General features: G+C 45.7%; 1 protein-coding gene across 2 annotated transcripts in view; it reads right to left on the bottom strand.

Annotated features, from left to right (window-relative positions):
• MYOM1 (myomesin 1) overlaps positions 1-12855 on the bottom strand; it is a 127430-nt gene that overhangs the window by 79541 nt on the left and 35034 nt on the right. The gene's annotated exons all lie outside the window — the stretch shown is intronic.

A 12855-nucleotide genomic window follows, 5' to 3' on the forward strand; every position in this document is an offset into this window, starting at 1 on the left:
GATGTTGCTGGGGGTGTGTTTTCATGGCTTCAGTCTGGCCAGACAGCCACATTTCTCCCTCACCCAGGAACCTCATTGCATTTCTCCCTGCTGCTGCTGCTCTTTCTTTCATCCCACCCCGCCCCCAACGCAAATGTTCCTATTTTAGCAAAAAAATAAAGGGTGGTGTGTGTGAGACAACTTCTACTATATGTACAGAGGAGTTGTTTACCTCCAGAATTTCAAAATTCTGATGGTTCACTGCAAAGCTTTTACTCTTGTGCAAGCATACATGGGACCATGGCGGTCCAGGAGGAGAGGGTTAAACCTTTCCTCTCAACACCAGTTTTTTTCCAGAAATCTGTTCTTCTTCTCCCCTCCCCTGGGAAGGTTAAAAAAAGAAAATGATTAGATACTCCCCCCCCCCTTTTAACCCCTCACTCCCTGGGGTATCTGGAATGTCAGAGGAAAACCTAGTGTGTGAGGTGGAAAGGTTTAAATCTACTCTTCTGGAATACCATAGTCCTGATCCAGATCAGGGTGATGTGCACTTGCATGGGAGTAAAAGCTGAGCACTGAACTTTAGACTTTCAGAATTGTGCAATGCTGGAGAAAAAGAAACAATCAACCTCGGCACAAAGAACGTGGCGGGAGGGAGCAAAGAGCTTTGGCTATATCTCCACTTACTGGTGTGGACATAAGGTTGCCGCATGTAGTGGCAATTTCCCCTGACAGTGTGGGCAGTACACAGAAATTGCCCTTGTACTTTACATAAATAGTCCAATGATTGGTGGCGCTAGGAGCCCTCTGTCTGGGAGAGCCCTAATCTAGACAAGATAGAGGTGTTAACAGCTGGAGGATTGGAGGATCTGAGAGTAGGTGTAAAACCTGTCTTGGAAGGGGTCGTTCATGCCCTTAAGGATCAGGCTGGCAGACTGGGGTTGCTTCTGGATGCAGGTCTGCTCTTGGATGGCCCAGCAGCTGTTGCGGTGAGACAGCCGCATCCACTCCCGGGTCGGGGGGGTCTTCCCACTGTCACTCATGACCTGGCAATGTCCAGATTAGACCTGGTAATGCCAGGTTACACTCCTGCAATGTGCTTTATCTGGTCCTGTCTTTGAAAAGTGTTTGGAAACTGCAACTGGTCCAGAAGATGTGAGCAATTTTTTTAGCCAGGGGGTGACCTACTTGAAATGAGAAGCGCATTGGGGTATTACCCGGATTTTCATGAAATTGGCTTTGGTCCATCAGCAGCACACGAAGCAAGAAAAGCAGAGTAAGCAGTGCCTAAAAACCTGCATTTCAAAGGTCAAAGTGCAGTTGAAATCGCCTTACTTTGGGGTTGAGTGGGTGGACTCCCACTAGCAGAAGTGATATGTTGCTCAGTCAGCGAGAGAGGCTGGCTCCCTGCCCCTCTCCGTGCTCCTCCGCTCAGGGAGGATTCATGGAAGAGTAATGTGGTAGTTTTCCCTAACCGCTCTGGTGTCAGCAGCAGGTCTGCTGCCACTGCTGCCTCCACTTCCGAGCCACAAACTAAGCTTCCTCCGCCTGCCCACGCTTTTATGAATGGGAGAGAAAGGCTAGATACTCTGACAGGCAAAAGCAAGAAATACACAGTTCTGAAGTCCCGAAACAGCACTGTAGTGCTTTTATGAATGAGAAACGCAGGCCCATTGAGAACAACAGGCTGACTTCCCCCACAGGCCCCCTTTCGATGCTCAGTGATATGCAAGAGGAGACAACCAGTTACTTCCTTAATGTGGCACCCATGGGCGCCATTCCAGCAAATTCAATCCCCAACCTTGGTGCCCTCGGGAAAAAAAAATTAATCTGTTTCAAATTAAATTTTAAAATATCTGTATTGAAAAGGCAGGCTAGGTACTCTGAGTGGCAAAAGAGTGAAGGGGGGAGCAACAACTCTGCAACAGTGAATGGCAGAAACAGCGCTGTAGTGCATGTATGAATTGAAAAGCCAGGCTAGTTACTCCCAGTGGTGAAAGAGTGAATGGGGGAGGGGAGGGGGCAGCCCCACTCCTTGACCATGTCACAGCCATGTCACAGAGGTACACCCAGAATTTAATGCAGAGGATGGGGCACACTGCAGCAGAACCACCTGGGAGCCACTTTAAAAAAATACAGAGTAAAATGCAGCTTTTTCAAAAGGGAAGCCACTAGTTGGCTGTGGATTGGCCACAACATCATGTGTTACAAAGGACCACAAACTGCTCTCCCTCCACACTAAATTACTCATGTAGAGTGGCTCCTGGACTTGCCACACAGAACATATTAGTGTATCAATTTCACTCGTTCCCAGTTGGTTTCTGGACTCAATTTAAACTGCTAGTATTGCATTTTAAAGCCCTAAATGGCCTGTGTCCAGGATATTAAGTTTACCTTCTTCCATATGAACATGACCATTTGCTCAATGAGGTTCTGCTTTGTGTTTCCTCACCATTTGAGGTGCAGTGGATGGTAACACAAGACAGGGCCTACTCAGTAATAGCAACTAACTGTGGAAATCCTTCCCAAGGAAGATTTGCCTGGCTTCCTTATTGATGGGTTTTAGATGGCAAGATAAAACCTGAATTTTTCATAGACCTTTGGAAGATGTGGATAGCTGGTGTTTTTTCTTCTTAGCTTTAATGTGGGGATGGGGACCCTGTGGCCCTCCAGATATTCTTAAGACACCAAATACCATCAGCAGCAGCCAGCATGGCCAATAGTCAGGGATTACAGACTGCAACATCTGGGATGATGGAGTCCAACATCTGCTTTATTTATTTGTTTGTTTGTTTGTGATACTTCTGTACCACTTAATATAATAAAATCCTGAAGTGGTTCACATATAAAATGGCTTGCTATTTATTCTGTGCTGTAATTGTTGTTGTTCAGTTGTTCAGTCGTGTCCGACTCTTCGTGACCCCATGGACCATAGCACGCCAGGCCTTCCTGTCCTGCGCTCTCTCCCGGAGCGTGCTCAAGTTCATATTCATTGCATCCGTGATGCTATCTAGCCATCTCATCCTCTGCCGTCCCCTTCTCCTTTTGCCTTCAGTCTTTCCCAGCATCAGGGTCTTTTCCAGGGAGTTTTCTCTTCGCATTAGGTGGCCAAAATATTTCAGCTTCAGCTTCAGTATCTGTCCTTCCAATGAGCACTCAGGGTTGATTTCCTTTAGGATGGACTGATTTGACCTCCTTGCAGTCCAGGGGACTCGTAAGAGTCTTCTCCAGCACCACAGTTCGAAAGCATCAGTTCTTCGGCGCTCAGCCTTCCTTATAGTCCAGCTCTCACAGCCATACATTACTACTGGGAAAACCATAGCTTTGATTAGACGGACCTTTGTCGGCAAGGTGATGTCTCTGCTTCTTACTATGCTGTCTAGGTTGGCCATAGCTTTCCTCCCAAGGAGCAAGCGTCTTTTAATTTCATGGCTACAGTCACCGTCTGCGGTGATCTTGGAGCCCAAGAAAGTAAAATCTGTCACTGCTTCCATTTCTTCCCCTTCTATATGCCAGGAAGTGATGGGGCCACATGCCATGATCTTCGTTTTTTTAATGTTGAGTTTCAAACCAGCTTTTGCACTCTCCTCTTTCACCCTCAACAAGAGGCTCTTGAGATCCTCTTCGCTTTCTGCCATTAGGGTGGTATCGTCTGCATATCGGAGGTTGTTGATAATTCTCCCAGCAATCTTAATTCTGACCTCTGATTCATCCAACCCGGCATTTCTCATGATGTACTCTGCATATAAGTTAAATAAGCAGGGTGACAATATGCAGCCTTGTCGTACTCCTTTCCCAATTTTGAACCAATCGGTTGTTCCATGTCTGGTTCTTACTGTTGCTTCTTGACCCTCGTACAGGTTTCTCAGGAGACAGGTAAGGTGGTCTGGTACTCCCATCACTTTACGAATTTGCCACAGTTTGTTGGGATCCACACAGTCAAAGGCTTTAGCGTAGTCAATGAAGCAGAAATAGACGTTTTTCTGGAATTCTCTTGCTTTCTCCATGATGCAGCGAATGTTGGCGATTTGATCTCTAGTTCCTCTGCCTCTTCTAAACCCAGCTTGTACTTCCGGTAGTTCTCGGTTCGCATACTGCTGAAGCCTAGCTTGTAGGATTTTGAGCATCACCTTGCTGGCATGTGAAATGAGCGCAATTGTGCGGTAGTTTGAACACTCTTTGGCGTTGCCCTTCTTTGGAATTGGAATGTAAACTGACCTTTTCCAGTCTTGTGGCCACTGTTGAGTGTTCCAGATTTGTTGGCATATTGAATGCAGCACTTTAACAGCATCATCTTTTAGGATTTTAAATAGCTCGGCTGGAATACTGTCATCTCCGCTAGCTTTGTTGTTACTAATGCTTCCTAAGGCCCACTTGACTTCACTCTCTAGGATGTCTGGCTCAAGTTCAGTGACCGCACTATCATGGCTATCAGGGACATTCAGATCTTTCCTGTATAGTTCTTCTGTGTATTCTTGCCACCTCTTCTTAATCTCATCTGCTTCTGTTAGGTCCCTGCCTTCTTTGTCCTTTATCATGCCCGTCTTTGCACAAAACGTTCCCTTGAGATCTCCAATTTTCTTGAAGAGATCTCTAGTCTTTCCCATTCTGTTGTTTTCCTCGATTTCTTTGCATTGTTCATTTAAGAAGGCCTTCTTGTCTCTCCTTGCTATTCTCTGGAACTCTGCATTCAGTTGGGTATATCTTCCCCTTTCTCCCTTGCTTTTCGCTTCCCTTCTTTCGTGAGCTACTTGTAAAGCCTCATCAGACAGCCACTTTGCTTTCTTGCATTTCTTTTTCTTCGGGATGGATTTCGTTGCTGCCTCCTGAACAATGTTACGGACCTCCATCCATAGTTCCTCAGGCACTCTGTCTATCAGGTCTAATCCCTGAAATCTATTCCTCACCTCCACTGTATATTCATCAGGGATATGATTTAGGTCATACCTGAACGGTTTAGTGGTTTTCCCGACGTTCTTCAATTTAAGCCGAAATTTTGCAAGAAGCAGCTCATGATCTGAGCCACAGTCAGCTCCAGGTCTTGTTTTTACTGACTGTATGGAGCTTCTCCATCTTTGGTTGCAAAGGACATAATCAATCTGATTTCGATATTGACCATCTGGTGACGTCCATGTGTAGAGTCGCCTCTTGTGCTGTTGGAAAAGAGTGTTTGCTATGATCAGCATGTTCTCTTGGCAAAACTCTATTAGCTTTTGTCCTGCTTCATTTTGTACACCAAGGCCATGCCTGCCTGTTATCCCGGTGATTTCTTGCCTTCCTACTTTAGCATTCCAATCCCCTATGATGAAGAGGACCTCTTTTTTTGGTGTTAGTTCTAGAAGGTGTTGTAGGTCTTCATAGAACCGATCAACCTCAGCTTCTTTGGCCTCAGTGGTTGGGGCATAGACTTGAATTACTGTGATGTTGAATGGTTTGCCTTGGATTCGTACTGAGATCATTCTATCATTTTTAAGATTGTACCCCAGTACTGCTTTTCCCACCCTTTTGTTGACTATGAGTGCTACTCCATTTCTTCTAAGGGATTCTTGCCCACAATAGTAGATATGATGGTCACCTGAATTAAATTCGCCCATGCCTGTCCATTTTAGTTCGCTGATTCCCAAGATGTCGATGTTCACTCTTGCCATCTCCTGTTTGACCACCTCCAGCTTACCTTGATTCATTGATCTGACATTCCAGGTTCCTAAACAATATTGTTCTTTACAGCATCGGATTTTCTTTTCACCACCAGACACATCCACAGCTGAGTGTCCTTTCGGGTTTGGCCCAGCCGCTTCACTCTTTCTGGCGCTACTTGGAAATACCCTCTGCTCTTCCCCAGTAGCATATTGGACACCTTCCGACCTGAGGGGCTCATCTTCCGGCGTCATCTCTTTTAGCCTTGTGATACGTTCCATGGGGTTTTCTTGGCAAGAATACTGGAGTGGGTTGCCATTTCCTTCTCCAGTACTGTAATTATGCTGGTTTTAATTAAGCTTATTGTAATTAAGCTTATTTTGATGCAGGTTGGCTTGTAGATCATTTGATGGAAATATGGAATATAAATAAATATATATGTAAATGTGAACAAACCGTTAAAGGTAAATACTAAAAACAAGTTTCTTACGTCGGATATACTGATTCAAGCTATTCATTTTTGGCTTATGACGGAAAAAATATAACATCTGCATCTCTTGGCCTAAGTTATTTTCAACATTGTAAGGGAGCAATCCTATGGCCGCTAGAAAGCAGCTAGATGGCCATAGGATATCTGGTTTTCCGGGAACCAACCTCGCAGCCTGTGCTCCGAGGTCAGTTCCTGGAGAACCAACCTCCTGCCAGCCCTGTGCTCTGCGCTAGCAAGAGGAGCATGAAGCAGCTGAAAAGGGGTGTTCCTGGAAGGTGTTCCGGGGCAGGGCGGGTGGAAATGCCTGTACGACACATCCAATGTATCATACAGCAGCCTCCTCCCCTGCTCTGCCCTCCTGCGGCTAGACAGCCATAATTGGCTGTCTAGCTGAAAATGCAGAGCAGGAGAAGCGTGGGGGGAACGATCCCCTCTGTGCTTCTCCTGCCCTGCTTTGGATAGGCGGTTGCCTCCGAGTTTGGAAGCAGCCGCCTATCTGGATAGGATTGCGCCCTAAGTGTCCCACTTGATTAAAAGACCAAATAAACAAAACCCAGGAGTAAAAGAACTAATATATTGTTGGCACAGTCTGTTTTGATAAATAATAAAGTGAGACCTCATTGGACTACTCCCAGCCACCAGCAGTATTATATTTAGCTCTTCCAAAACAAAGTCATAACTAAAGAAATTTTTTCCATCAATCTTCCTAATGAAGGTTGCCTTTCAGCAATTTCTGTTATGGGGAATGAAGTCCAGGACACATAGGTGCATGTGTTAAATATAAACAGTGCTAAATCTTAACACAAAGTCAAGCACTGGATCTATTAGCAGAATGTTATGTATTATTTAGCATTTATATTGCATTAACACTTCATGCGTGTGTGGATTAAAGTTGGTTCAGAAGTGGTATTTGACACCAGTGAAGTTAGCAACAATGAATAAGAATCTATCACCTTTGTGTTGGAGAGGATGTGGAATTAAAGGTACTCAAATACATATGTGGTGGGAATGTAGGAGGGTTAGAAAATTCTGGGATATTTCAAGAAATAGAAAGAATTACCGATCAAGAGATTTGTAAAACACCAGAATTAGCTTTGTTGAATATGTTTGTAAAAGAAAATAGAGAGATTAGAGAAAAAACAGTAATCGGTTTCTTGTTGACAGCCACGAGGCAATTTATTGAAAGTAATTGGAAGACAGCCTGGAAGCTGACAATACCTGGGAAAAAGAAAATCTGGGACATAGCAATAAATGAAACATTGACACAGAAGCGAAGAGAAATAAAGAGGAATAAAGGAAAGAGACACCTTTAGGAAGGATTGGCAAAAATATATAGATTTTATGAAAAAAGAGTTGAACAGAACAACCTTGGTAGAAGCTTATAGAAACTTGTGGGACTCATGAAAAGAAGATAATAAAGGAATTAAACAGGATGAATTAATATATTACCCTAGAAAAGAAATAGAAAATAAAGGAAGGGTGAAGAAGAACCCTGAAACTGTTTGGGCTGGGGGAGGGATTGGGGAGGGATTTTGAATCAATATTGATGTGTTTTTGTAATTTCTTTAGAAAAACAGATAAATAAATGTAAAAAACCACACCCTTCGTGTGTGTATAGAACAGAAAGTGGAGTGTGGGGGGTCAGGGGGAGAAAACATCTTACAAATCACAGCAGTGCCATTGCTTGCCCTCAGTGGGCTTTCTTACCCTGCTTGAGGTGATCTACATATGGAGTCGAACCATAATGAACTAGGGCAAGAAATACATGTGGCTGAGAAATAATATTTAAAATGTGTGGAATTGGCTGAATCCCACATGGGGATTGTGACATTAAATAACCCCCTCACCAAAATAAAGGCTTTAAAAGTACAGTGTGTGTGTGTGTGTGTGTGTGTGTGTTTGCATGCTCAGACCCTTTGTTAACAGTCATTACCATCTACATGGACATAAATGCATGTTTGAAATGCAGGAATTGTGCTTTCTAGAAGCCTGATATTAGCCTTCTCCTTCGTTTATTACATGCCATTAAGCTCCCCATATCCTCTCATGGTGTTTTTTTATGCAAAGCATTATTTCAAAATAGCAACACTTGAACTGGCTTCAGCTTTGATCCAGAGGCCACTCTGCGGGTGCAGTGTATTTACAAGACTCAGTCACCTTGCTTTTCATCTCTAGACATGTGATCCTATAAATAATCAGAGCTGTTATCTCTTTCTGGGGAGGCAAACCTGAAAATGTCCCAAGATAGTAAGCCAGTGTACGTGTGTGTGGCTGAATTCCTTCTTTGTTTGGAGTGGGGCTGTTATCACTTCCAATTTTTGATAGAGCAAATTGTCTCTCTGCCATAGAACTGTGTGGATGCACTCTGTTTCATCATACACTCCAGCACATAAAGAAAAGTTTGGGAATGTTTTAAGCAGAAGCTGATTATGTTTCAAATTAAGCACAGAGAGAATCTATACCAGCCTTCCCAACCTGGTGCCCTCCAGATGTTTTGGACTGCAACTCCCATCAGCCCCACCCAGCATGAAGCAGGATGGTCTATCCCATAGTTACAGTAGTGTTTGTCACATATTTAACCTTTCCGTACTCCAAGGAAGTCCGGCTGATATGTATAGGCCCCCACCCACCCACCGCCCCCCACATTTCTCCTCCTCACAACAACTCTGTAAAATAGATTAGGCTAAGTGATAGTAACTGGCCCAAAGTTACCCAGTAGGCTTCATGGTTGAGGAAAGATCTGAACCCAGGTCTCCCCAGCCTTAGCCTAAGGGCCAACCCATGTGTAGCACAGGAAATTAGGGGCTAAGATCTCCTGAAATTTTTGTTTTGTAATTAGCAGCTCCTGGAGGCTGCTTTAAAAATTGTGGAAGTGAGGCTCTTCCTCCCATTTTGTTTCCCAGTTTAAACTGCTCCCTCCTGAAGTGGCCATTAGGTCCACAAAGTGGGAAGCTCCACCACCTGACCAAGCTAGTAACAGTCCTGAACCTGGGGCATTTACACTGGGGAAAGGAGACGGGGAGGAAAGGGTTAAAAACTCTCCCCCAGGGAATCACTCCCCTGATTTTCAAAGCAGCCCCATGGAACTACTAATTAGCAAAATAAAAGCAGCAGCAGATCTTAACCACTAATCTCCTCCTGGGTTATTTCTGGTTTGGGCCTAAATACGCTATCCATTACACTGCACTAGCTTTCAGTGTTCTGCATTGACTGACGAGATTCTCAGAGGTTTTACCTGTAATGTAACAATTGACATTTTGCATCCTTGATCTGCAGAGCAGCAAATCCAAATCCAGTTTGCATGCAGGGCGCACACCTGCTCACTGTGCTCATTCCCGATACCCTTTTCCAGTGCTGCTACTTAAGAAATGTTTTGCTAAACTATTTAGGCAAATTTTGTTCTTTCTGACACTTCATGATATTTCCCTTAAGAACATCTGAGCTGCGCTGGATCAGACCAAGGTCCATCTAGTCCGGCACTCTGTTTACACAGTGGCCAACCATCTGCTCACAGAAACCCCACAAGCAAGACATGAGTGCAACAGCACCCTCCCACCCTTCTTCTTTGTTTTTAGATTAGAAAGAAGTTAAAGTTCTATTTTTGTCCAGAAATAAAAAGCCCCATGTTTAAGAAGGGCCATTTAACCTCTGATAAGCAACATTCCAGAGAAGGAAAGTCATTTGCTAATCTAGGACTGCAACAGCTCCCACTCTTATTATGTGCTAACAGTTCGCACATACTGCTGAAAGTCTAAAAAACCCTGGGGTTTCCGTACCTTTTTTCCAGTCAAGCAAATACAATTGCACGATTAAATGAAATACTTCACAATATAATATAAGGATGTATTCAGAAGAGGCTGCTGAAGTGTTTTCATTCACAGCATTTATAATTTCTCCCATGCTCGTGTAAGTGCTGTTTGCTTCAAGCATGTTCATGACATTTGCTTAACAAATGATGAACAAGATCAGGTTCATTCCATTTTATATCCCAGAACGAAACAGCTGTTCCCTTTGTTAGAAAAAAGGAGACTCCATAACCGTTGGCATCTCAAGTTACGTAAGAGCCCGAGTGGCGGGAAAATGTAGGCGGAGCAAAAAGGGAATCATACTGACGCGCTCATGACTAACAGCTTGGTAAGCTGATAGTGACTGTTTATTGGCTATTGACTTAGTGAGCCAATGTACTAACTGTTTCATTGGTTACTGGTAAGAACAATAGAAGCGATATGATATACAGGGCTTTTGCACACGTGTCTCGGGGTCCAGACTGCTCTGCACCCGTTTTGCAAAACGTTCAATAAAATAGTGTAGGATCCACTGCTGCCTGCCTGGCATCCTTTTCTTCTAAACCGAAAGCAAGGACTTTTTATCTAACAATTTGGTGCCGTGACTCGGATCCTGCTTCAGGGCGCGTCCCCTTCGCGCTGAGCTGAGGGGCTGCGGAGGAGAAGTGGCCACAGGCGGTTGTTTTACACTGCCTTCTCCTCACGACGGTGGCGGCAGAGGCGCCTGGGGACCAACGCCAGAGGAAGAGGGAGACGTGATCGCTCCTTTTAGGCACCGGCAGTGGATCAATAAGCAGCTGGACACAGCTGCGGGCGGGACAGAAGAGGCTTTTGGGGTAAGTGAAACAGCTTACATTAGGGGATAAACGCGGGACGGTGGTGTGTTTGTGATTGTGTGAGACGCCTACGGGCAAAGCGAGTGGGGAGCCCTGATCTGCATTTCCTTACCCCGGAGACGGGCTAGGTCAGAGGAGGGCGAAGCGCAAGAATTGCTGATTGAAATTCCCACCGTCATGGGCGGGTCCCAATCCAAGTCTGCGAAGAAGTCCCATACGCCCTTCGAGTGTTGTTTGCGCAATTGGTCACGTTTTAAGCAGGATTATGGAACTAAGATGACAAAGATGATGTCTTGTCTTTTTTTGCACCCGGGAATGGCCAATATTAGAACCCAAATGGCCACCCGAGGGGTCTTTTGACCCAACCTTGGTATCTGATGTGCGAACAATAGTAGCACAGAGGGGAAGTTGGGACCAGTTCCCTTATATTGATTTGTGGGCAACTTGTGTGCCCCTTGGTGGCAGGCCCGCTCCGTGGGTTGTTAAATGCATGTCCCTTGCCCTTCCCATGGTGGTCAAAAGGAAACCACCAAAAGAAGGACCACCCAGGGTCGTGGCCACGGCACCGGAGGACCTACTGCTTCCTCCTCCCTATGGGACAGCCGTCGCAGGGCGACCACGCCCGTTGCAACCACCACCCTCTCCTGAGGGGCCCACCCAGCGGTTAGATGCCCCCGAGAAGGACCTCTCTCACGAAATAGTACCAGAGGACCCCACCCCTCTAGTTGAATGCCAGGACACTCTCCAAGATTGTCTATATTCCCTAGAGGAAAGATTGGAGGTCCTACAGAGAGAAGCAAAAGGGGGACCTAACAACAACCTGCGAAAGGACCCCCAACCACCAGTGAAGTTCACCTTCCCCATCAGAGAAATCCCCGACCCTACCGCCCAACATCCTCAAGGGACGATGTTTGTTTATGTCCCATTCACAACATCTGATTTGTATAATTGGAAACAATTTAACCCCTCCTTTGAAGAGGATCCCGGGCCACTCCTGTCTCTGATGGAGAATGTGAGGCTTACTCACAACCCCACATGGGACGATACACAAATGCTTTTGAACACCTGTTTTCTCAGCCAAAAGCCAACCATCCTTGCGGGGGCACGAGCCAAGTATAGGGAGGAAAATCCCCAGGCAACTGAGGAGGAGACGGCGGAGGTTCTGCCCACAGGGCGACCCAATTGGGGGGTGGCCACAGCGGCACATAGACGCTTACATGCTGACTATTTTCGACTCATTTTAGCAGGCATGAAGCAAGCCGCGAGAAGGGCCCCCAATTTGCAAAAGGTCCTGACTCTAAAGCAAGACAAAAATGAACCTCCTGCTGTGTTCCTCCAAAGGCTGAGGGAAGCCTTCGCTAAATATACTGACATTGACTTGAATGATCCAAATAATTTAAGGATCCTCACGACTCAGTTAGTGGGAAATAGCTGCCAGGACATCAGAAAGAAGTTGCAAAAAGTTGAAGGAGGGTTGGCAGCTGACCTAGGAGTTTTAGTTGAAGTAGCTCAAAATGTTTATGAGAGGCGAGAAGAAGAAGAAGGAAAAGAAAAAGACAAGAGGCAGGCCAAGCTCCTTGCTGCGGTTCTTAAACCTGACAAAGAGGGAGCTAGAAAGGGGAGGAAAGGGGGAAGGAAAGGATCTCCCCTGGGGAAAGATCAATGTGCCTTTTGTAAGAAAATGGGGCACTGGAAGCGTGACTGTGAGGCTTTGAAGCAGAAAGAGAGGGGGGAAAATACAGGAGGAGCAGAGAGAGTTCTGTATGAACAGGAAAGAGATTAGGACAGACCGGGGCCCGGCCCCCTCTTAGCCATCTCTGAGGCAAGACGGGACCCCATGGTCAAAATAAAGGTTGGGGGCCGCTCCTACAAAGCCCTTGTGGACACAGGGGCCGCCCTGTCCGTCCTCCCCCTCAGTGAGCCCCCAACGGGAGGTGGGGGGTTCACCACCATAATGGGGGTCGAGGGAAGGGCAACCCAAGTGCCCCTCTCTCGTCCCCTGTTCACCAAGGTTGGGAAAACACACCTAGAACATGCATTTGTCTGTACCCCCTCCTGTCCGGTGGCATTGCTAGGAAGGGACTTATTGACTAAACTCCAAATTGAGATTGCTTTTACTCCTGACGGA

This window comes from Heloderma suspectum, chromosome 4 (genome assembly GCF_057233095.1).
Source record: "Heloderma suspectum isolate Gila_16-S chromosome 4, 16-S_ref, whole genome shotgun sequence".
In the NCBI taxonomy this organism is placed as follows: Eukaryota; Metazoa; Chordata; class Lepidosauria; order Squamata; family Helodermatidae; genus Heloderma; species Heloderma suspectum.